This window comes from Sus scrofa, chromosome X (assembly GCF_054392235.1).
Source record: "Sus scrofa isolate SSC_HxYL_T2T_F1_AM1 chromosome X, Sscrofa_HxYL_maternal_Yorkshire_Landrace_v2.0, whole genome shotgun sequence".
NCBI classification, from domain to species: domain Eukaryota; kingdom Metazoa; phylum Chordata; class Mammalia; order Artiodactyla; family Suidae; genus Sus; species Sus scrofa.
The window spans coordinates 26,846,419-26,873,418 of record NC_139401.1 but is presented as its reverse complement, the minus strand read 5'-3'; the positions used below and the strand labels follow the sequence as shown (position 1 = coordinate 26,873,418).

At 35.8% G+C, this 27,000-nt stretch overlaps 1 long non-coding RNA gene across 1 annotated transcript in view; it reads left to right on the top strand.

Moving 5' to 3' along the window:
* The window catches only part of LOC146394520 (uncharacterized), a 319,831-nt gene that overhangs the window by 280,218 nt on the left and 12,613 nt on the right, over nucleotides 1-27,000 (top strand). The window contains exon 4 of the long non-coding RNA XR_014835589.1: nucleotides 15,216-15,310. This is a non-coding gene — a long non-coding RNA (uncharacterized LOC146394520). The remainder of the gene's footprint in view (nucleotides 1-15,215; nucleotides 15,311-27,000) is intronic.

Sequence of the window (27,000 nt, the reverse complement as noted above, 5' to 3'; positions counted from 1 at the left end):
AGTGTTATTTCCATTATGTGGAAAAGTTCTTGACTTGAGGCACCAGCGCATGGGATTCATTTGTAAAATTTTTTTTTTTCTTTTTGCCATTTTGCCATTTCTTGGGCCACTCCTGTGGCATATGGAGGTTCCCAGGCTAGGGGTGGAATCGGAGCTGTAGCCACCAGCCTACGCCAGAGCCACAGCAACGCGGGATCCGATCCGCGTCTGCGACCTACACCACAGCTCACGGCAATGCTGGATCCTTAACCCACTGAGCAAGGCCAGGGATCGAACCCACAACCTCATGGTTCCTAGTCAGATTCGTTAACCACTGCGCCACGACGGGAACTCCCTGTAAGATGTTTTGTACAGACACATTTTATTTATAAGATATAGGACAATTGAGATTTCATAAGTTTTATTGTTCATTTAAGCTATGGTTTTTTGTTTTGTTATTTATTTATTTATTTAATTTTTTTTGGCCTGGCTTGCAGCATGTGGAAATACTCAGGCCAGGGATCAAACCCAAGACACAGCAGTGACAATGCCAACTCCTTTACTGGTAGGCTCCCAGGGAACTCCCATTAAGCTATGTTTTGAGTGGAATTTTCTCTTTTCGTATTTCAAGCTTTTTGGCATAAAGTTATTTACATAATTATGTATGTATCAGTAGGATGTGACATGAAGATTTCCTTTACGTTGCTGATATTGGAGGTATTTTTTTATTTCCTCATCTTTTTTTTTCTTCCCTTAATCAGTCTAGCCAAGGGTTTATGTGACTTGTTTCCAAAAAAAAAGTTTTAGATTTCTCAATCTTCCTTTGTATTTTAATATCACTCACATACCTTAAATTTATTGTTTCATTCCTATTATTGGTTTGATATTGAATTCCTAGTTTTTATCCAATATATTGAGAGGAATTTTCTGATCACAAGTTTTAGGATTTCCTATTTTGCATTTTTTGGTATAAATATTCCTTTTGCTACACATATTATTGTATATTAAACTTTTATAACAGCTTCGTGGAAATATAGAGGAGTTCCCAACGTGGCTTAGCTGTAACGAACTCAACTAGTATTTATGAGGACGCAAGTTCAATCCCTGGCCTTGCTCACTGGGTTAAGGATCCGGCATTGCCATGAGCGCTGGTGTAGGTCACAGATGCAGCTCATATTTGGTGTTGCTGTGGTTTTGGTGTAGGCAAGCAGCTACAGTTCCTATTAGACCCCTCGCCTGGGAACTTCCACATACCACAAGTGTGCCCCTAAAAAGACAAGGAAAAAGAGAAAGAAGTATAATTGAATATGGATAAACTTTATAACTTTAAATTTTGCAGTATAAGTTCTGACATATGTATATATATATATTTTAAAACCATCACCAGAAGTAAAATACTTCTGTATATATCTATCTCTCCACTCAAGTTTCCTTGTAAAATTTTGTATTCCCCCTTCTTCTTTCTACCTAAACCTTTCTCCCTTCCCCTGGTGTATACATTATTGTATAAGTCTTGGTATGGGAATATATTTTAATTTTTATTGGATGAACATGCAGGAATGATATGGCTAGATCACATGATAAGTATACTTTAGTTATTTTAGAATATGTTAAAGAGTTTTGCAGTGTGATAATACCGGCTTCCATCCTACCAGCGGTGTATGAGCCTCAGTTGCCCAGTGTTCCTTACTTTTTATTGTAGCCCTTTTAATAGGTATGTGGTGGTATTGCACTGTCTAAATTGCATGGATGAAACCATGTCTTATATCTGTCTTTCTTAAGCATGTCAGTAAATAGGAAAAATAGATCATTATGGGGAAGACAGTTTGAGGTAACTCCTTAAAGCCTGGTAGTGGTGAATGTCTGGGCTCACCACTGGGACTCTGCTGATGTGGATGAGGGTAGTGGTTGTCTGGTGTAGAATTTCTGTATGCAACACCATTGCAAATAATGCCTTATCAAAGCCAGCTTATCTAGTCTTTCCACCACTTTGCCCCCACTTATCTCAGTGCATTTTAAAGCAAACCCTTCTGACTAGCAACTTTGTTGGTTCTAGACTGGTATACCTTAGTTGAGGAGAGCTGGAGAGAGGAGGAGGGTGGCTGAGCCAATTTTAATTTTTTATAATATACAACTATTGATCCATTTAAAGTTCGCTTGTCTCTTCCTTGTGGAAATGCACTGCATTAATTAAGTCCATTTAATTTTTGCTTTATTTTGCATTTTTATTGCTGTGTAGATGAGAGTATTACATTTTTACCCCTCTTCATGTCACTTCTTAGGCATTACAGTATGCAGCCTGAGCAAGTAAATCTTATTTCCAAATGAGATGTATGTACGCCCTTTCACTTGGCCAGCAAGCGGGGCTGTATTTATAAGAAAAAAAAAATAAAGCTTACATATTTTCTGTGTTATTTCCCTGTGTCTTTCCCAGTGCTTTGTATGGAGCGAGCAGGCTTTTTTTGAGCCTTTCTTTGCATCCTTTGGCATTTTAAGGTTGCCAGATTTTTCCTATCCAGGTCTGGGATGTATGAAGCAAAAAGAAAAAACATACGACAAAACATGGAAACCACCATTGTGTTGTTCCTTGATTTCTGAGCTTCCTAGTCACTCGTCCTCAGTGTCTCCACCTTTCAGAGTATTTTTGTGTTCATTTTTTTATATATCAACCCGAGAGTTTAGAAGTACTTAGGAAGAGAAATAGGGAAAGTTTGTCTACTCTATCTTCCGGGAAATAGACATTCAACTTTTTAATTCAAATGATCTTTTGAGCAGTGGTTTTCTTTTTTAATTTTTTAAAATGATTTTTTTTCATTATAGCTGGTTTACAGTGTTCTGTCAATTTCCTTCTGTACAACATGGTGACCCAGTTCCACATACATGTATAGATTCTTTTTTCTCACATTTTCATGCTTCAGCATGAGTGACTAGATATAGTTCCCAGTGCTACACAGCAGGATCTCACTGCTTATCCATTCCAAAGGCAATAGTTTGCATCCACTAACCCCAAATTCCTAATCAATCTTGCTCCCTCCCCCTCCCCCTCGGCAACTATGACTCTATTCTCCTAGTCCATGATTTTCTTTTCTGTGGAAAGTTTCATTTGTACCGTATATTATATTCCAGATATAAGTGATATCATATGGTATTTGTCTTTCTCTTTCTGACTTACTTCACTCAAGATAAGAGTTTCTAGTTCCAACCATGTTGCTGCAAATGGCATTATGTCATTGTTTTTTATGGCTGAGTAGTATTCCATTGTGTATACACACACACACACACACACACACACACACACACACACACACACACACACCCCCCGTCTTCCTAATCCAATCATCTGTCAATGGACATTTATGTTGTTTCCATGTCTTGGCTATTGTGAATAGTGCTGCAGTGAGCATATGGGTGCATGTGTCTTTTTCAAGGAAAGTTTTATATGCCCAAGAGTGGGATTGCTGGGTCATATGGTAGTTCTATGTATAATTTTCTAAGGTACCTCCATACTGTTTTCTACAGTGGTTGTACCAACCTACATTCCCAGCAACAGGATAGGAGGGTTCCCTTTTTTCCACATCCTCTCCAGCATTTGTTATTTGTGACATATGAATGATGGCCATTCTGACATTTGGTGCATGGTGTGAGGTGGTAGTTTTGATTTGCACTTCTCTAATAATCAGGGATGTTGAGCATTTTTTCATGTGCTTGCTGACCATCTGTATATCTTCTTTGGAGAAATGTCTATTCAGGTCTTTTGCCTGAATAGACAGGCAATTTTTCAATTGGGTTGTTGGCTTTTTTGCTGTGAGTTGAATAAGTTGTTTGTATATTTTAGAGATTAGGCCCCTGTGAGTTGCATCATTTGAAACTATTTTCTCCCATTCTGTAAGTTGTCTTTTAGTTTTCTTTTTGGTTTCCTTTGCTGTGCAAAAGCTTGTCAGTTTGATTAGGTCCCATTGGTTTATTTTTGCTCTTATTTCTGTTGCTTTGGGAGACTGACCTGAGAAAACACTTGTAATGTTGATATCAGAGAATGTTTTGCCTATGTTCTCTTCCAGAAGTTTGATGGTGTTTTGTCTTACATTTATGTCTTTCAGCCGTTTTGAGTTTATTTTGGTGCATGGTGTGAGGGTGTGTTCTAGTTCCACTGATTTGCATGCAGCTGTCCAGGTTTCCTAGCAATAGTTGCTGAAAAGACTCTTTTTCTCATGTTATGTTCTTGCCTCCTTTGTCAAAGATTAATTGACCACAGGTGTCTGGGTTTATTTCCGGGTTCTCTGTTCTGTTCCACTGGTCTGTCTGTCTGTTTTGGTACCAGTACCACAATGTCTTAATGACTGTGGCTTTGTAACACTGCCTGAAGTCTGGGAGAGTTATGCCTTCTGCTTGGTTTTTGTTTCTCAGGATTGCTCTGGAAATTCTGGATCTTTTGTGGTTCCATACAAATTTTTGGATTGTTTCTTCTAGTTCTGTTAAAAATGTTATGGGTAATTTCATGGGGATTGCATTGGCTCTGCATATTGCTCTGGGTAGTATGGCCATTTTTACCATATTAATTTTTCCAACCCAGGAGCGTGGAATATCTTTCCATTTCTTTACATCTTCTTTAATTTCCTTGATTAATGCCTCATAGTTCTCAGCATGTAAGTCTTTTACCTACTGTGTCAGGTATATTCCCAGGTATTTGATTTTTGGGGGTGCAATTTTGAAAGGTGCTGTATTTTTGTATTCCTTTTCTAATATTTCATTGTGAGTATACAGAAATGCGACTGATTTCTGAATGTTAATCTTATATCCTGCTACTTTGCTGAATTTGTTGATCAGTTCAAGTAGTTTTGGGGTTGAGTCCTTAGGGTTTTCTATGTATAGTATCGTGTCATCTGCATACAGTGACAGTTTTACCTCTTCTGTTCCTATTTAGATGCCCTTTTTTTTTTCTTTTGTTTGTCTGACTGCTTTGGCTAGGACTTCCAATACTATGTTGAGTAGCAGTGGTGAGAGTGGGCATCCTTGTTCTGTTCCAGATTTTAGTGGGAAGCCTTTCAGCTTTTCTCCATTGATTATTATATTTTCTGTGTGTTTATCATAAATGGCTTTTTTTTTTTTTTTTTGGTCTTTTTGCTATTTCTTGGTCTTGGGCCACTCCCGCGGCATATGGAGATTCCCAGGCTAGGGGTCCAATTGGAGTTGTAGCCACCGGCCTACACCAGAGCCACAGCAACGCGGGATCCAAGCCGCGTCTGCAACCTACACCACAGCTCACGGCAACGCCGGATCGTTAACCCACTGAGCAAGGGCAGGGATCGAACCCACAACCTCATGGTTCCTAGTTGGATTCGTTAACCACTGCGCCACAACGGGAACTCCATAAATGGCTTTTATTATGTTAAAGTATGTTCCTTCTATTCCCACTTTGGTAAGAGTTTTTATCATGAAGGGATGTTGGACTTTGTCAAAGGCTTTCTCTGCATCTATTGAGATGATTAGGTGGTTTTTGACTTTTCTTTCGTTAATGTGGTATATGACGCTGATTGATTTGCAAATGTTGAACCACCCTTGTGCACCTGGGATGAATCTCTCCTGGTCATGGTGTATGATCTTTTTTGTATGTTGTTGGATTCGGTTAGCTAAAATTCTGTTGAGAATTTTTGTGTCTATATTCATCAAAGGTATTGGCCTATAGTTTTATCTTTTGGTGGTATCTTTGTCTGGTTTTGGAATTAGGGTGATGGTGGCATCATATAATGTCTTTGGGAGTGTTCCTTCTTCTTCAACCTTTTGAAAAAGTTTAAGGAGGATGGGTATAAGTTCCTCTTTGTATGTTTGGTAGAATTCATCTATGAAGCCATCTGGTCCTGGACTTTTATTTGTAGGGAGTGTTTTTATGACATATTCAATTTCATTTCTACTGATCAGTCTGTTCAGTTGATCTCTTTCTTCTTGATTCAATTTGGCAGGCTGTAAGTCTCTAGAAAGTTGTCCATTTCTTCTAGGTTGTCAACTTTGTTGGCATACAATTGCTCATAGTATTCTTACATGGGTTTTTGTATTTCTGTAGTGTCCGTTGTGACTTCTCCTTTTTCATTTCTTGTTTTATTTGGGTTTTTTTCTCTCCTCTTGGTGAGTCTAGCCAGACGTTTGTCAATTTTGTTTACCTTTTCAAAGAACCAGCTCTTGGTTTTATTGATTTTTTTAATCTCTATTTTATTGATTTCCTCTCTGATCTTTATGATTTCCTTCCTTCTGCTGATTTTAGGTTTTGTTTGTTCTTCTTTTTCTAATTCATTTAGGTAGTGGGTTAAGTTGTTGATTTGAGATTTTTATTCTTTTTTGAGGAAAGCCTGTATTGCTATGAATTTCCCTCTGAGCACTGCTTTTGTGGCATCCCATAGATTTGGAGTGGTTGTGTCTTCTTTATCATTTGTCTCAAGGTATTTTTTAATTTCCTTCTTGATTTCCTCATTGACCCATTGGTTTTTTAGTAGCATGTTGTTTAGTCTCCTTGTAGTAGGTTTTTTCTCATTTCTTTTCATGTGGTTGATTTCCATTTTCATGCCATTGTGGTCAGAGAAGATACTTGAAACAATGTCTATACTCTAATTTGTTAAGGTTAGTTTCGTGCCAATATGTGTTCGGTTCTTGAGAATGTTCCATGTGCACTTGAGAAGAATGTATATTGTGATTTTTTTGGATGTAATGTCCTAAAAATGTCAACTAAGTCTAACTTTTCTATTGTGTCCTTTAGGATCTCCGTTGCCTTATTGATTTTCTGTCTAGAGGATCTGTCCATTGATGTGAGTGGGGTGTTCAAGTCTCCTACTATGATTGTATTCCCATCAATTTCTCTGTTTATGTCTGTTAGTATTTGTTGGAGGTATCTGGGTGCTCCTATATTAGGAGTATATATATTGACAATTATAATATCCTCTTCTTGAATGGATCCTTTAACCATGAAATAGTGTCCTTCTTTGTCTTTCTTTATGACCTTCATTTTAAAGTCAATTTTGTCTGATATGAGTATTGCAACTCCTGCTTTCCTGTCTTGTCCATTGGCATGAAATATCTTTTCCCACCCCTTCACTTTCAATCTATATGTGTCCTTTGCCCTAAGGTGAGTCTCTTGTAGACAGTAGATGGTAGGTTTTTCCTTTTTTATCCAGTATGCCCATCTGTGTCTTTTGATTGGAGCATTCAGTCCATTGACATTTAAGGTCATTATTGATGGATATGTATTTATTGCCATTTTAAACTTTGTTTTCCAGTTGATTCTATGTTTCTCCTTTCTTCCTTTCTTTTTTTGGTTGGATGATTTCCATTTATTTTATGCTCATGTACTTTTCAGTTTTTGTGAATGTAATGATCAGTTTTGATTTGTGGTTGCCCTGTTTTTTAAATATGTTAACGCCTTCCTATATCTGCTTGCTTTAGCCTGATAGTCATATAGTCATAATTAAAAGGAAAAAAAGAATTTATATTTTCTAAGAATTAATATTTTCCTTCTCCACACTGTATGATTTTGATGTCTTTTTTTTTTTTTTTTTGCATCTTCATATTTAGATCTGTATGCTGGCTTATTTAAGTGATTGCTTTCCAGTTGTGGCTTCCTCCATCCTATTTCTTCTTAGTGCTTTTTTTTTTATTAGAGAAGCCCTTTCAGTACTTCTTTTAGAGTGGGTTTAGTATTGCTGTACTCTTTTAGCTTTGTTTGTTGTAGAAATTCTTTATTTCCCCTTCTATTTTAAATGATATTCTTGCTAGATAGAGTATTCTAGGTTGTAAATTTTTCTCTGTCAGCACTTTAAATGTATCTTGCCACCCCCTTCTGACCTGTAATGTTTCTGTAGATAAATCAGCTGATAGCCTTATGGGGTTTCCCTTATAATTAATGCTTTGCTTTTCTCTTGCTGCCTTTAGAATCCTCTTTTATCCTTAACTTTTTCCATTTTTATTATAATATGTCTTGGTGTGGTCCTATTTGGGTTCAACTTGTTTGGGCCCTCTGTGCTTCCTGTATCCTGATATCCATTTCCTTTAGATTTGGAATGTTCTCAGACATAATTTCTTCAAATATATTTTAAATCCCCTTTTCTTTTTCTTCTCTTCTGGAATTCCTATTATTCCTAGATTGGACTGTTTTATACTATCCCATAGATCTCTTATATTGCTTTCATGTTTTTTCATTTGGTTTTCTGTCTGCTATCCTGATTGGGTAATTTCCATTATTCTATCTTCCAAATCACTAATTGGTTCCTCTGCATTATTCATTCTGCTCTTTAGTGCCTTTAGTTCAGTTTGCATCTCTGTAAATGAATTTTCTAATTTTTCTTTGCTCCTCATGTTTTCTAGTTCCTTTCTAAAGGAATCTGCATTATTGTTCACATCCTCTCTTAATTCCTTGATATTCAGCCTTAATTCCTTCAGTATTTTCACTATTTCCCTTTTGAACTCAATGTCTGTCAGACTGCAGAAGTGTGTTTCATTATTGACTGCTTTAAGTGATTCCTCCCATTCCTTTAACTGGAATTGATTTCTGAGCTTCTTCATCTTGCTTATGTTTTTCTTTTTTGTGATTTTTAGGAAGCCAAACTGTAGTCTTGTAAGGCTACTTCTGTGCAAGAGCACCCCTTTGTATTTTTGTGGGGAGTTACTGTTTATTTTTGGTGTGGGAGTTTGAAAGCTGTCTCTTTCTTCAGTGTGAGCAGGCTGTTATCCCCAGGTTGCTCAGTGTGTTTTCAGGGAGAAGGAGGCAATGGGTAGAGCCAGCAGTCAGTGCCTGGTCACTGTGCTCTCAACAGCAGGATGGATGTTCAGGAATGTGGCACAGGCTACTCCTAGTTGCAGGGCCCTGGGAAGTGTTAATAAGCTCTAGGCAGATCTACAAGGTGTCCAGAGCATTTGGCAGTAGCAGCAGCAGGGTGAGTGAGTGAGTTCCCAGGGGAGTGAGAGCAACAACAGCTAATGTTTGATTGCAATGCCCTCCTCTGAGGTGATTGGAATTGCAGGTGGTGCCTGTTCAGGGACCTTTAGTGGTAGCAGGCCACGACCACCTCTGTGGCCAGTGAGAACTGTGGTGGTTTGCCCCTACCACCTGCAGACCATGCATGAGGCTCCCTGTCTCACTTAGCTCACCTAGGAGGTGCTGTACAGGCTGCTCCTAGTTGTAGGATCCTGGGAAGGGACAGTGTCCAAGCATCTGGGCACTGCCCAGAGTGTTTGGCGGTGGCAGCAGCAGGGCAGATGTGCTCCCAGGGGAGTGAGAGCAACAAAAAGTGGTGTTCTGTCACAATGTCCTTCTCTGTAATGCCCTCTGAGGTGGTTGGAGCTGCAAGTGATTTTTGTTCAGGTATCCTTGGTGGTGGTGGGCTACGCCCACCTCTGGAATCAGGGATAACTGTGGCGGTTTGTCCCTGCTGCCTGCAGACCATGCAAGAAGCACCCTGTCCCATTTAGCCCATGCAGGAGGTGCTATACCAGCTGCTCCTAGTTGTAGGGTCTTGGGAAGGGACAGTGCCAAGTGTCTGGGCGCCACTCAGGGTGTTTGGCAGTGGCAGCTGAAGGGCAGGTGTGTTCCCACAGGAGTGAGAACAACAGCATATGGTGCTTAGTTGCAGTGCCCTCTTTATTTATTTATTTTTGCCACCCCCTGAGGTGACTGGGGCAGCAGGTGGAGCCCACTGACAGGCCCCCACTGGTGGCAAGCCACACCTCTCTCTGGCCTCCAAGGTCTGTCCCTGCTGCCTGTAGATCATGCAAAAGGCACCACATTGCACTTAGCCTCCTGATGCCCTTAGCCCACACAAGATGTGCCTGGCCACCAGTAGCCTGTGCAAAGAAGCGCCCAGTCTCCTGTAGCCCGAGCAAGAGGCTTCTCGCCACTTGTAGCCTGCACCAGAGCTGCCCTGCCCTCTGAGAGTCCACAGGCGCGCACACATGCTCGGGTGCAGTGAGTTTCCTATGGCAGTCCACCCCTCCTCCTCTCACCCTCCCCAACAATGGCACCTTGCCTGTCTTGCAGGCCGGACCTTTTCCCAGGTTCCCTCTGCCATTACATTCCACTCCCCAGCTGGCAGCACACAGCTCCCCCTCCCGTGGTGCACTGGTCCTTAGCCCCTTAAGCTGTCCCCACACAGCCAGCCCCAGCCCTCTCCCTGGGACTGACCTCCAGAGCCTAAGTCTCAGCACCCAGCCCCCACCCAAGGGTCTCAGGCTATGGTGTCCGGGCCAGTGGTTCAGATGTTCTGTGTAGCTCTCATTCTGCTTTGCCCTCCTCAGTCCAGCTGCTGTGCTTTTCTCCATGGCTTTGAGGTCCCTCCATCTCTGCTGATCTTTCCATCAGTTAGGTGGCTTCCCAGGATGTGGGTTGTTTTCTCTTTCACCGCTCCCTCTCAGGAATGCTAGTCCTGTCCTGATTCCCTCTCTCTCTCTCTCTCTCTTTTTTTTCTTTTGTTCTACCCAGTATGTCAAGAGTTTCCTGCCCTTTTTGGAGGTTTAAGTTCTGCCAGCATTCAGTTGATGTTCTGTGTGAGTCGTTTTACATGTAGATTTTTTTTTTTTTTGATGTGTCTGTGGGAGAAGGTGAGCATGACGTCTTACTCCTCCACCATCTTGCTCTGCCTTTTTAAAAATTTTTTTCCATCATTTCCTTAATTTCTTTTAATGTAATTATTTCACTCCTTCCACAAGTACTTTTCAAACATACGCAAATGTGTATGATGTTCTGGAGTTAAATTATTGAGGGAAACTGTAGTAGAAAAATAGACAAGTACATATGGAATATATTAGAGAAGATAATTTTTATCCAGTAATGGTAACTAGAATATTTTGTACACATAGTTGTGTTATGTTTAGTGGTTGCTCAGTGGGTTTATATTTAAACTACTTTTAATTCTTTACATAGAATTAGATAATGTCACTTGTAAATGTTACCTCACTACATGATAATTCTATGTATGTGACTATTCTATTGTGTTCTTGTTCTATAGTTTACATCAATAATATCGTTTAGCATGTTTTGATGTAAAGAATCGGATGTCTCTCAGATAAGTAATAGAACACATTAGTCTTTTATGTTTATCCACCTATTTTCCTTGGCCTGCCTGCTTCATGCCTTCTTGTAGCCTGTAGTTCAGGTGTCATTTCCCTTCAACCTGAAAACCTTCCTTGTTATTTGTTGACTGTGTCACCCAAAGAAGTCCTTAGTCCAAGTACCACAGAATGTGACCTTACTTGGAAATAGTGTCTTTGAAGATATGGTCAAGTTAAGGTGAGATCATTTGGGTGGGGCCCTAATCCAGTATGACTGGTGTCCTGATAAAAAGGAGAGATGTAGACATAGAGACAGATATACATAGAGGGAACACTCTGTGAAGATACGCTCAGGCAGAATGCCACGTGAAGATGCAGGCTTTGGAGTAATGCATGTATAGGCAAAGGAATGCCAAAGATTGCTGACAACCCAACACAGATGGGAAGAGGTCAGGAAGGATTCCTCTCCAGGTTTTAGAGTGCATGGCCCTGCCTACAGCTTGATTTCAAACTTCTGGCCTCCAGAACTATGGGACGATATTTTTTTATTTTTTAAGCAATCCAGTTTATGTTTTGTTATGGCAACCCTAGGAAACTAATACATTCCTTAAGCATTACTTGTATTACGTGGCCAGTGACAAATTGTTTCAGATTTGCTTATCTGGATGTGTCTTATTTCACTCTAGTTTAGAAGGATAATTTTGTTGAATATAAAATTATTGTTTGAAAATTCTGTCTTTAGTGTCTTTTCATTCATCAGAGGAAGAATGATGTTCCATTTACTCTGATTCTCTATGGATTCTCCAGAGAAGACAGTCAACATTTAAGTGATTATTCTGTGATAGGTTTTATATCTTTATGTCTCGAAGCTTTTAGTGGCTATACATTTGTTCAATTCATTAAAATGCTTTATATTTTATATAGATGTCAAATATATAGTTTGCTAATGAAATATTTCAAAAGTTTCACTAGCTATGTTGTGAATGAAAATGATTATATTATACAAAAGATTAACATTTGATCAAGAATAGAAAAAAGGCAAAAAAAAAAAGCTGTATGAAAAGTACTATAACTAAAAACGCCAATTCCTTCTTATTGTAATATATATAAATATATTTATACTGTTTATATACAGATAAAAATAATTTTAGCATATTTATAAGTACGATATCAAAAACATTTAAATTACTTCTGGGACTTCCTGTCATGGCTCAGCAGAAATGAATTTGACTAGCATCCATGAGGATAAAGTTTCAAACCCTGGCCTCACTCAGTGATTAAGGATCCAGCGTTGCCATGAGCTGTCGTGTAGGTTGCAGACACGGCTTAGATCTGGTGTTGCTGTGATTGTGGCATAGGCAGGCAGCCACAGCTCCAATTTGACCCCTAACCTGGTAACCTCCATATGCTGCAGGTGTGACCCTAAAAAAACAAACAAAAAAATTACTTCTGATATGATGCTAATGTTGGTCTGGATGTGATAGTGCATGAGAACAGGCAAAATCTTTTGATAAAGAATAATGAAATGATACATACTAACTATAGAAAATGTTTTATATCTACTGTACTTATAATTTGCAGGTAAAATTATTTATATAATAAAGACACATCAGAATCAGTTTGATACCAGTCAATATATAGAACCTAATTGAAAACAGCAAGAATTTGTGTGTAATTATGTATGTATATTTGTATGTATATAAAATGTATAGTAATTTTGGTGTATAATTTTGTTAATGATTATGAAATGAAAGACTAACAAATGGGATTAATAATATGTATCAAAGATATATAAACAATAAAGAATATTGATAATTACTATCTTAAGTATGCTTCATAGTTACTGTAAATTCTTTAAGTAACTAGATATCTTTTAAAATCTTGCTCTCAGGTTATCGAGGGAGTGCAGAATGGTAATGAACTTTTGGAAAGTAATTTAGTATTTTTTGACAAAGTTGTGAATTTCCCTGCCGTTTGCTACAACATGGATTGTGCTAGAGGTTATTTTGCTACCAAAAAATTCTGAAACAGAAACAGACTCATAGATGCAGAGAGCAAACAGAGGGGAGGGGGATGGAGGAATGGACAAAATAGGTAATTTCAGTCATAAAATATATGTCATGGAAATGTAATGTACAGCATAGGGAATATAGTTAACAATATTATAGTAACTTTTTATGGTGATGAATGGTTGCTAGACTTATCATAGTGATCATTTCATATTGTATATAAATGTCAAACCACTGTTGTATACCTGAAACTAATAATATTGTATGTCAACTATCCTTCAAAAAATTGTGAATTTCCCTACATTTTTACGCTATAACTTGCCTTTTAAGACTGTATCTAGGAGTTCCCGTCGTGGCGCAGTGGTTAACGAATCTGACTAGGAACCATGAGGTTGCAGGTTCGGTCCCTGCCCTTGCTCAGTGGGTTAACGATCCGGTGTTGCCGGAGCTGTGGTGTAGGTGGCAGACGCGGCTCGGATCTTGCGTTGCTGTGGCTCTGGCGTAGGCTGGCAGCTACAGCTCCGATTCGACCCCTAGCCTGGGAACCTCCATATGCCGCAGGAGCGGCCCAAGAAATAGCAAAAAAGACAAAAAAAAAAAAAAAAAAAAAAAAGACTGTATCTAACATAGCCACTCACATATGTGCATTAAAGTATGGACACAAAATAGTCAAAACAGCTACGTTTAGGCGAATTGTGCTGTGTTCATTCTATGATACTGTGCAGCTTTTACAACCAGTCAGGTGGATGTTAAATACTCTCAGGGGACATCTCCAGGATATATTGATAATTAAAAAGAAGCTAATTTAAATTTACTTACAGATATGAGTATAATTATGTAAATACATTATTGTGTAACTGTTATGTTTACATCTATTTATATATATGCTTCATTGCTAATCAATAACTTCTGAAGAGGAATATGTATCAGCTTTTTTGAAAATTTTACATGCAATATATCTGTGTCATAAAATATATAAATCAAAAATTAATCACATGATAATAGCCTCTAAGTTTTGAAAGATATACTCTTTGCTTTTTTAATTTTTAAAGATAGGCTCTTCCCTTTTTAATTTTTTAAATTTATTTACTGAATAATAAGTCTTATTGACAGAAGACTTAGAAAAAAGAAAAGTAAGAATAATATAAACAAGATATGAGAAAAAAAAATTTAATTGTGAGTTCTTTATAAGAAGCTAACCTCTAATAATTAGTCATTGAAATCATTAAGCTAGAGACTATAAGTAAAATTACCACAAAGAATGCTCTTATTACTCCATCAGAATTAAATGTCAAGTGTATAGCAAAGGGCTTCTGTTGCTATGATAGCAGAAAAATTGACAACAGTAATCAGAATTAAAACTCTCTCAATTTCATATGAAGCATATATGGAAAAAGCTGTACAAATATAACCTTGTCATGTAAGGTTTTTGTGCCATGTCTTATCATGTGTGTAAAAACTTTAATAAAAATTATTGTTAAAACATGTTTACTATTAAAAAATGCTAATGTTTATTGTGTGGAATCCAGCAATTTTGCTAAATTTACCATTTAGTGTCTAATGCATTATTATTATTATGCAGTATTTTACTACTAGCTCGGATATTGGCTAGTTTTTTGGTTTTTTTAATCGTGACTGGATGGTATATTTGGCCGTATTGTTTTACTTTGTTCTAATAGTGACATAATTTTTGCTTTTTCTTCTGTTAAAGTCATTTGGTTATGAAACTTTTATCCCACCAGAATGTATTCAATTAAGCCCCATTTGTTTATGGCATATTAGAATTGAAATATCTTTGATTTCTGTTTGCCAGACATAAGTTGTTTTATTGTGGGAGGATATCAACCTTCCCTTTCATGCAGGATATATACCATTAAATTTCTGTTGTTATAATATCCTTATCATTTGGGTGTAGAGTTAATAGGGATCTCGTAAAACACTTCGGGGAGCATTTTTCCCGAAGTCTTGTCTCCTATGGACTGGTGAGTCCACTGGAAACATGACTCAGCTGACTAGCTTTTCAGCTATACTTTCTGTTCAGTATCTTGGGCTTTCAATCTCCTCATTTGTGGGAGAAAGGATACTAAATTTGATATGAATTCCTTTTGCTAGTCTTTTCCCTGAGATCTAGTCTTTTCAGTGCTTATTTATTTGCATTTATGATATCTCCAAAGAGATGTCTTATATTTTCCCATCTTTCAGTTTTTTTCAGCGGATGTTTGGCCTGAAATGTCTCGTCTGCCATCACTAGAGGGTGGTATCTTCAAAAACACTATCATTGAAATATATTTTAATTTGTAAGTAGTTTGCCTCTTATATCCAGTTAACTCAATATGTATATTAAGAATATAAACAATTTTAATTAAATTTTCTATTTTACCATAATTGTGCATTTACTTGCACATGTAAGAAGTCATACAGAGATACCCTGTGTACCTTTTACCCATTTCCTGCCAATTTTAACATCTTGCAGAAATGTGGTAAAATATCTCAATCACGGTATTCACATTGATATGAACAAGATATAGATAACATTTCATTTACCCCAAAGAGCTCTTGTGTTGCGCTTACAGGCACATCCACCTTCCCCATACCCTCCCTTTCCCGAGTTCTGGCAACTTTAATCTGTTTTTCATTTCTAAAACTTTTCATTTCAAGATTTTTGTATAAATATAATCATACTATATGTGACCTCAGAATGAAGAGTTCTATAGAGAATCAGCAAGTTATTGTATGTATCAGTAGCTCATTCCTTCTTCTTTTTGTGTAGTCATTTGTAGTACAGATGTACCACATTTTGTTCAATCAAGCACTCTAAGTATATTTGCTTGTTTCCAGTTTTGAGATAATACTGAAAAATTTACCATAAACTTTTATGTACATGTTGCCATGTGAACATAATCTTCATTTCTCTGGAATTAACATCCAAGAGTGCAATAACTATGTCATATATTTCCAAGTTTAGTTTTTTAAGAACCTCCCAGTTTTCCAGAATAGCGGCAACATTTTACATTCCAGTGAGTGATACAGTTTGCCTCTATGTTGTTTCACTATTTTTTATTTTAGTCATGCTGCTGTGTGTAATGATATCTCACTATGGTTTTAATTTACATTTGTCTGATGGCTGTGATGGTGAATATCTTTTTATGTGCTTTTTGCTACCTGCACACGTGCTCTCCAATGAACTTTTTGTTTATATCTTTTGCTCATTTTCAAATTGGACTGTTTATTTTATATTATTGAGGGTTTTTTTCTTTTTTCCATTTTATGACTGCACCTACAGCATATGGAAGTTTCTGGGCCAGGGAGTCAAACCGGAGCTGCAGCTGGGGCCTACACCTCAGCCATGGCAACACAAGATCTGGGCCACATCTGTGACCTATGCAACAGCTTATAGAAACTCCAGATCCTTAACCCAGTGAGTAGGCCAGGGATAGAACCCACATCCTCACAGAGACAATGTTGGGTTCTTTACCCACTGAGTCACAACGGGAACTCTTATACTGTTAATGGTTCATTATATATTCTAGATATTAGTTCTTTATTGGGTATATGATTTGAAAGTATTTATTCACATCTGTAGCTATCTGTTCATATTATTAACGGAGGGTGAAACTTAAAATAGTAAAATCTTTAAGTATTAGAGGCCAAATGATCACATTTTCCCTTTAGGAATCATGTTTTTGGTGTCAAGTCCAAGGACTCTTTTTCTAGCCCTAGACCCAAAGATTATTCCAGGTATTTTGAAAAATAAGTTAAATTTAAATCTATGATAAATCTATGATCCATTATGAGTTCATTTTTGTGCAGGCAATGATGTTAGATAGAGGCTCATATTTTTGCCTATATATAGATATCCAATTGCTTTAGCACCATTTGTTGAAAAGTTTATCCTTTCTTCCATTAAATTGCTTTCTCAGCTTTACCAAAAATCAGTTAGCCATACTGATGTGGGGCTTTGAGGAGGTTCTCTTTCTGTACCATTGAGTATGTCTATCCCCCTCCCCCAGCCCCCATCAGTATCACACTGTCATGATTACTGTGGCTATATAATATGCCTTGCAATTGGATAGAGTAGTCCTCCAAGTTTGTTGTTCTTGCTAAAAAAATTTGTTTTCTTTGTCTAACCATATTAATATTAGAACACTCTTGTCTATATCTTTAAAAAAACTGTGTAATTTTTTTTTTAGGAATAGGATTAAGTCAGTGCATCAATTTGGAGAGAATTAAAATGTTTTACTGTGTTAAGTCTTGCACTCTATGAATGAACATAGTATCTTCTCTCCATTCCTTTATATCTTTGATTTCTTTAGTCAGTCTTTTATAGTTTTAGCATACAAAGTCTGTATATATTTTGTTTGATTTAGGCTGAAGCATTTTATTTTTTCAGCAATTTAAAATTTTATTGTAGTCTTAATTTTGCCATCTACATGTTCATTTATAATATAGAGAGATAAAATTGAATTTTGCGAATTTATCTTGTATCCTCCAAACTTGTTGAACTCATTATTTTTTGGAGGTAAATTTTTAAAAAATTTTCTCTGTAGATGTCATGTCATCTGTAAATTGTATCAATTTTGTATCTTTCACATGCATGCCTTTTATTTCCTTTCCTTCCTTTTATTGCCCTGGCTAGGACTTCCAGCACCATGTTAAGTAAAAGTGGTGAGATTCTTGCTGTATTTCTGATCTTAGAGGAAAAGCATTCAGTTTTTCAGCAGTAAGTGTCATGTTAGTTGTTTTGTAGGTGCTCTTAATCAAATTTATGAAGTTTATCTCTGTTGCTCTTTTTCTGAGAGTTTTTATCATGAAAGAATGTTGGATTTTTATTAAAGGATGTTATGTCTATATTGAAGAGATGCTAGTTGGTAGTTTTCATTTTTGTACTTCTTTGTCTGGTTTGTTGTCAGGAAATAATGGTTCCATAAAATGAATTCAGAATGTTTCCTCCTTTTCTGGTCGTTTTTTTTGTTTGTTTGTTTTTTTGTTTTTTTTTTTTTGTTTGTTTTTGTTTTGCCATTTCTTGGGCCACTCCCGCGGCATATGGAGGTTCCCAGGCTAGAGGTCGAATCGGAGCTGTAGCCTCCAGCCTACGCCAGAGCCACAGCAAATCGGGATCTGAGCCGCATCTGCAACCTGCACCACAGCTCACGGCAACGCCAGATCGTTAACCCACTGAGCAAGGGCAGGGATTGAACCTGCAACCTCATGGTTCCTAGTTGGATTCGTTAACCACTGTGCCACGATGGGGACTCCTGTTTCCTCCTTTTCTATTTGCTGGGTTTTTTTCTTTCTGTCTTCTTTTATACATTTTGAAATGTTATATGTTTATTTTCAGTTGTTTAAATGAATTTTTAATTTTTCTCTTTGGCCTATGTATTATTATTTTTTTTTTTTTGGTTTGTATATTTTTGCAAATGTTTGGAGATTTTCCTATTATATTTTAGTTATTGGTTTCCAGTTTAATTCCATTTTGGTCAAAGAACACACTCTTATGATTTCAATTATTTTAGATTTGTTTAACTTTGTTTTATGTCCCAGATTATGGTCATTTGATATATTTTTAAATATATATATATATATAAAATAAATATATTTTATTTTTATTTTTTATTTTTGTCTGTGCCCATGGCATGTGGAAGTTCCTGGGCCAGGGACTATAACCATGCCACAGCAGGAACCTTAGCTGCTAGAGTGGCAATGCTGGATTCATAACCCGCTGCACCATAAGAGAACTCCTCATGTATGTTTCATGAACACTTGAAGTAAAGTTGTACTCTGTTTTTGTTGTGTGCAGTGTTCTGTAAGTGCTGATTAGATTATTTTGGCTAATAGTACTGTTAATTTCTTCTATATCTTTGCTAAATCTATGTAGTTCTATCAGTTGTTGAGAGTGTGTGTTAGAATATTCAGCCATGATTTTGGATTCACCTGTTCTTTTCTTTTAGTTGTATCATTTTAGCTTCATGTATTTTACAGCTCTGAAATTGAGTCCATACACATTTAGGATTGCTGTATCTTGTTCAGTTTACCATTTGTCATTATAGAATGTGCCTCTGTCTATGGCAGTCTTATTTGCTCTGAGGTTTACTTTATATGATATTCATATAACCTTGCTTTCTTTTGATTGTTGGCATGACGTATCTTTTGTAATTATTATATTTTCAATCTGCATTTATTATTATATTAGAAATGAGTTTGTTGTAGATGAAAGCAGTTGTTTTTAAAATCACTTTTTCAGAGTCTGTCCTCTAATGGTATATATACCATTTTAATGTTGATATCAATGTTAGGATTTTGGTATACCTTCTTTTCTTATGATCTCTATTTCTTGTTATAGTTTCCCATTTTCTGCCTTTCTGTGGGTATTTGAACAATTTTTAGAATTCAGTTTTTATTTATAGTAATTTTTTTCCTTTTTTTTTGGCCTTGCCTACAGCATATGAAAGGTCCTGGGCCAGATACTGAACCCACAGCAACCCAAGCCCCTCCAGTGACAATGCCAGATCTCACTGCACCACAAGATAACTTATTATTTATAGCTATTTTTGAGTATCTTTCTTTGCATCATTCTTTCTACTGATTGCTCTGATTGCTCTGGACATCTTTTACATTGTAAATGTAAAAGATACATACTGTACACACACACATATTCTTATAACAGTCTACTGGTGTCATCATTTTACCACCTGGAGTAAAGTGTGGAAACATATTTTACATCTTTTACCCTCTCTCATTTATTACATAGTCATCTTAAATTTTTTTCTACATAATTTGAGAATCAGGTCAGAGAGTGTTATAATTTTTATCTCAGTCATCTAGCCTAATTTAGGAAACTCAAAAAAGAAGGAAAAATCTGTTGAACTTACCCATAAATTTTCTTTCTTACCTTATTCTTTCTCTTTGATGATGTCCAAAGATTAATTCTGTTATCATTCTTTTTTATTTAAAGAACTTCCTTTAGCCATTCTTTTAGGCTATTTTGCTAACAACCAATTCTTTTAGTGTTCCTTCACCTGAGAATGTTTTTTGCTATTCCTGAAGAATATTTTTGCTGGATATAAGTTTCTGGGCTGCCAATTATATTCTTGCAAATCTTGAAAATTTTTGGATCACTTCCATCTTTGATGTGTCATTTCTCTCTTGCTGTTTCCATGATTCTTTTTTTCTTTGTTTTTCATAAATTTTACCATGATGTGTTTTGGTATGGATTTTTTTTTCAAGTTTATGCTTTAAGGAACTGGCTTCTTGAATCTGTAGGTTCATGTCATTTGACAAATTGCAAAGTTTTCAGTTATTATTGTTCTAAGTACTCTTTCAGCTCAACCTTCATCATCTCATCATGAGATTCCAATGACAAGAGTCTTTTGCTGGAGACTCACAAGTTCTTTTGTCTTTATTATTTTTATTGTTCAATATTTTTCCTTTCTGTTGTTCTGATTGGGTAATCTCTTTCTCTCGCTCACTCGTCCTCAATATCATCGATTATTTCCTCTGACACTACACCAGAAGGGGAAATGTGAGGGTACTACCTTAATTGCCAGGTGTAGAGGTCCTAATTTCTCCCATAACCCCACTGACTCACAAATGAAGGATGCTCTTGGTTACTGCTGATCAAGATTGGGAGTTCTGGCTCCCCACCAGGCCTCCTCTGCTGTCTCCCTGATAGGAGAAATAATAGTGTCAGATTACAGCTCTTCAAGTCCACTGATATCATGCAGAATGATTTCTTTGAAATAGGCTCTGGTGAAAGTCCTTAATCTCTGCTAAGCATCCTCTGATATCACCCCACAAAGGAGGGGAAGGTCATCTGACTACTACCTAGAGAGTAGAAGTCCAGTCTCCCCACTTGGTCTCTACTGACACTGTGGTGGGCGAGTACTTTTCATGCCCAGAAGGTTTCAGCTCCTATTTGGCATTTTCCGACATCATGGCACGGGCAGTTTGGGGTGATTAGTTACATCCTGATGAGTGTGGGACCCTAGGCTCCCCTGGGGCCCTTTGCCGGCATGGGATTTTTCTGAAGATAGGATCTCCATTTTGTCTGTCATGCTGTCTGGAGTAGGATACTTATTATCTTAAATTGTTCTTTCTCATGAGGCTGTCCTTTTTCTGCTCTTTTTCTAAAGCCTTTTTTTAAAAAAATTTTTGTAGGGGACAGGGGGCTTTTATTGGTCTAAACCCTTTGTTATTTACAGGCTGCTACTGGATTCTTCATCTTCATGTCTGGTGTGTATGAGGCAAAACCAAAACAAAATGACAAAGAAGAAAAGGACAAAAGCAGAGAATTAACCACCGTCTTTTCCTATGGATCCTGATGTCCCTAACCAGTCTTCCTTCTCTGTACAGTTGAAAGGCTTGTTATGTCTGTCTTATATATAATATCTAGGCCATTTAGTTGTTTCAGGAGGAGATATAGGGAAAAGTATATCTATCTTCTTGGAAGCCAGGTTTCAACAGTTGTTTATCTTTTGCCCCAAATGATCTTCACAAGCAGTGAATTTGTTTTAACTATATGTTTAATTTCTTTCAACATAATCATTTCATTCATCCTATAAATGTTTCTTCAGTTCCCAACATGTGCTAAATTTGGGTCATGTATTGGAATTACATTACTGAGGGAGAGCCTAATGAGAAAACAAAGAAATGGGTGTATTTATAGAAGGTAAGTTTAGTGGTAATTTGTTAGGTGATAATAGTAACTGGAATATCACTTATATATTTTTGTGTTAATTTTAGTGGTTTCTCAAGGAAATGTGATTTGACTTCATTACTCTTCTGTTGCTTCTTTTTTGCTATCTTTTACTACTTTGTTGTATTTTTTAGATTCCATATATATGATATCATATGGTATTTGTCTTTCTTTGTCTTATTTCACCTGCATAATCCCCTCTAAGTCCATCCATGTTGCAAATGACAAAATTACATTCTTTTTTTTTATGACTGAGTAGTGTTACATTGTATGTATGTATTATATATGTGTGTGTTGGTGCACACACACACACACACACACACACAATATCTTCTTTATCTTTTCATCTGTTGATGGATACTTAGTTGCTTCCATATCTTGGAAGTTGCTATGAACACTGGGATGCATATAATGTATCTTTTTGAATTAAAGCTTTCATCTTTTCTGGATATATGCCCAGTAGTGTAGTTGCTGGATCATATGTAACTTATTTTTAGTTTTTTAAGGAACCTCCATGCTGATTTCCATAGTGGCTACACCAATTTACATTCCTACCAACAGTGTATGAGGGTTCCCTTTTCTCCACACCCTCTCCAGCATTTACCATTTGTAGACTTTTTCATGATAGCCATTCTGACCAGTGTGATGTGATAACTCTGTGGTTTTGATTTGCATTTCTCTCATAGTGATACTGATCATCATTTTGTGTGCCTGTTGGCCATTTGTATGCCTTCTTTGGAGAAATGTCTATTTAGATCTTCTGGCCATTTTTTAATTAGGTTGTTTTTATAATATTGTGTTATATGAGTTGTTTGTATATTTTGATATTAATCCATTATGGATTGCATCATTTAAAAATATTTTCCATTCTGTAGGTTTCCTTTTTTTTGTTAATGGTTTCCTTTGCTGTGCAAAAGCTTTTAAGTTTGATTATTTTTGCTTTTATTTCTTTTTCCTTGGGAGACTGATCTGAGAAAACATTTGTACAATTTATGTCAGAGAACGTTTTGCCTGTTTTCCTCTAAGAGTTTTATGGTGTCATGACTTATATTTAGGTCTTTAAACCATTTGAAGTTTATTTTTAGAGTATATGGTGTGAGGGAATGCTCTAATTTCATTGATTTACTATAGGTGTGTGAATTTATTTCTGGGCTCTCTATACTATTCCATTGATCTATATGTCTGTTTTTGTGCCGACACCACACTGTTTTGATTACTTTAATTTTAGTGTAGTCTGAAGTCTGGAAGGGTTATGCCTCCAGCTTTGTTCTTTTGCCTCAGGATTGCTTTGGCAGTTCTGGGCCTTTTGTGGTTCCATGTAAATTTTAGATTATTTATTAGTTCTATGAAAAATGTCATGGATATTTTGATACAGATTGCTTTGAATCTGTAGATTGCTTTGGGTAGTATGGCAATTTTAACAATATTAATTTCTTTCAGTCCAAAGGCATGGAATAGCTTTCTGTTTCTTTGAGTCATCTTTAATTTCCTTTATCAGTGTTTTTTTAGTTTTCAGTGTATATGTTTTTCACTACCTTGGACTAGTTTCCTATATTCCCAGTTTGGTGGGAGTTTTGTTTTTTTTTTTAATCATGAATGGATGTTGAATTTTGTCACATATTTTTCTTGCATCTATTGAGATGAACATAGGGTTTTTGTCTTTCCTTTTGTTGACGTGATGTTTCTGTCAATTTGTTTGCATATGTTTAACCATCCTTGCGACCCTGGAAGGGATCCAATTTGGTCATGGGGTATGACCCTTTTTCTGTATTACTGGATTTGTTTTGCTAATATTCGTTGAGGAATTTTTCATCAATATTCATCAAAGAGATTGGCCTGTGGTTTTCGTATTTGTAGTATCTCTATTAGATAGATCATTTGAACAGACTGATCACTAGAAGTGAAACAGAATGTGTAATTAAAAAAAAATCTCTGATGGCTTCACTGAGGAATTCTATCAAACATTTAAAGAAGACTTAACATCCAACCTTCTCAAACTATTCCAAAAAATTGAAGAGGCAGAACACTCTCAAATTCATTCATTCTGGGTCTATCTATGTTGCTGCAAATGCTGTTATTCCTTTTTATGGCTGTGTAATATTCCATTGTATATATGTACCGCTTCTTCTTTTCATTTCTCATTTTGTTTATTTAGGTCTTTCCTCTTTTCTTCTTGGTGAGCCTGACTATTACAATGTTGACTCCTTAACCCACTGCTCCACAAGGGAACTCCAATATTTTTAATTTTTTAAATCTCTGTTTTATCTATTTCTTCTCTGATCTTTTTTCCTTTCCTACCCTCTGCTGACTTTGGGTTTTATTTGTTCTCATTTTTCTAATTCTAGGGGCTAGGTTAGGTTCTTTATTTGAGATTTTTCTTGTTTCTTGAGGAAGTCTTATCTTGTATTGAGGCAGTTAAATAAGATTTAAACTTTGTGTGTGTTATAGTTACAATAAGTAGAATATCATCTCTATATTTTTGTGTTACGTTTGGTGCTTGCTCAGGGGATTGCCATTCAAATTCTTTTCATGGTCTACATAGTTTTAAATAGTATCATTTCTTATAAATAAACTTATAATAGGATATTTCCATATATTCTCCTTTTCTTCATGATCTTGTTGTGTTATTTGTATCTGTAATATATAGTTCTCTTTTTCTCTTTAGGGCCACACCTGTGGCATATGGAAGTTTCCAGGATAGGGGTTGAATCACAGCTGCTGGCCTTTGCCACAGCCACAGCAACACCAGATAGGAGCTGCATCTGCAACCTATGTCACAGTTCATGGCAATGCTGGATCCTTAACCCACTGAGCATCTGTAATATAATTTATCACTTTACTTTAAAGACTCAGTGCTCTTTCAAAGAAATTATAGAAAATACTAACCTTTTATAATTATCCATATATTTTCCCTATCTACTGCTCTTAGTTCCTATTTCTGGTTGTTAATTTCCATCAGGTGTCATTTCCCTTCAGCCTAAAGAACTTCCTTTATCATTACTTGTATTACAGGTTAACCAGTGATGGATTGTCTCAGGTTTGATTTTTTAGCTGTGTCATATTTCAGACATTTTGGAAGATAATTTTGCTGGATGTAGAATATAGATTGAAAGTTCTATCTTTTCTTTTATCACTGGAGGCATGCTATTCTATTTCCTTTGGGTCTCTTGAATTCTGTTGAAAAACAGCCATCATTTAAATCTTCATTCCCTGGTAGGTAATGTATCTTTAGTCCTTTTAATTTTTTGGTGGATATACTTTTGTTCAATTCATACATACACTTATAGCTCATATAAATGTCCAATATGTAGTTTATTATATATAAATACTTCAAAAATCTGATTGTTTTATCAATGAAAATTACTTTGCTTATGTAAGAAAATAACTTACTTGACAAGAGCAAAAATTCAAAATCAAAAATGCTACATGAAAAGCACAAAAAGTTATCTCTTAATAAAATTTATGAAAGTATCTGCATAGAGATATACAAATTAAGATGATTTAAACACATTTACAAGCAAAATGTAACAAAGTTTCTTATTACAATTTCTAATCTAATACTTATGTTGATCTGGATATTACATTGCATGGGAAGAACCAAAAATGTCTTGATAAAGAACAATGATATGAGATATATGTATATGCATTTAAACATATAGTGGATTTAGTGTTCAATTAACTATTAAATAATAAACTATTTACCATATGGAATTAATAATTGCATCCAAATATATTAAGAAAATAAATGTGAATAGTCCATGAATTATATTAATGTGATTAATAATTAGTATCAACTTTTAAAATACCCTTTTTGTATCTTGATAGCAGATTATTGAAGAAGCGTAAAATGGTACTGGGCTTTTGTTGCTATGATATCAGAAAAAATGACAAATATTCAGAATTATGACTTTCTAATTTTATCTGGCAAATAATATAGAAAAAGCCTTAAATATGACCCTATGTAGGTGCATTTATTCCATTTCTTAAGATGTGTATAGAAAGTTTATTAAGAATTGATATTCTTAGAAAAATATGTTTAACAGAATAGAATCTAGCAAATTTGGTAAATTCTCTAAGCAATTCTAATATATTACCTGTGGTTTGCTTTTAGTCTATAAGTATAATACTCTTGAAAAAAGTTGTTTTTATTTCTTCCTTTCATATCTTATATGCAGTTTTTCTTGCATTACTGCCCTGGCTAGGACTTATATAAAATGTTGATTAAAACTGGTGGTAGTAGGCATCTTTTCAAGGGAAGAATATTTTGACACTTGGGTGTCACCATGCTATTCTTGAGTTCTTTAAGTTATTACTTTTATTATAAGTGAATGGTAAATATTGTCAGATCACATATCTGTTATAATAAGACATGATTTTGTTCCTTTGGTTTGTTAAAGTTATCTGATTTCTAAATACTGAATGTATATTAATTCATTATTGGCTTAACCATAAAATGTTCATGCTATATTATATATTTGATGTATCTTAGGATTCTGTTTGTCAGAAAAATATTTTTTATTGCTGTTTATGAGAGACATGAACTGAAGATTCTCTTTCCTTAAAATATCATTAATAGTTTTATGTAAATTTTATACAGATCCCATAAAACATTTTGGAGAGTGATTTTACTCTTTCTATTCTGTGAAAGAAGTTTTGCAAGATTGATTTCATTTCTTTCTCAGTTATATGGAAAGTTTATGGCTTTGGGTACCAGCTGTGAAAATCATTTGTAAGAAGTTTGATTAGACCAAATTTACTGGATTGGTATTTCCTATAATTTTTGGATATATGTGTGTTTCTCTTTGAGGTTTGTCATTTTCGAATGTCTTGGAGTAAATTTTGTTATAATATTGTATATGTTTTCAATATCTGTAGTATTATACTCTTCACAGTCTTGGTATTGAAAATATGAGCCTACTTTTTTCTTAATCAGTCTTCTCATGAGTTTATAATCTTTTTTACCATCTTACAAAAATGAAAACCAACTTTTGAATTTGTTTATCTTCTCTTTGTAATTTTTTTCAAAATGGATTTCCCTGATCTTAATAATATCATTTCATTTTTATTACTTTTTCTACTAAATTACTGTTTATTTTTCATTTTCCTGAGGTAGAGTATCAGCTCCTAAATTTTCCAGATTTCTTCTCTTGCATTTGATGCTGTGCATTTTCTCTTAGACACATATTTTCATCCTACACACTTTATTATAAAATTCACTGAGATATAATTGACTTAAAATAACCTGTACATTAAAATTCAGTGTAAGTCTGAAATGTTCTCCTTTGTGAAATCATC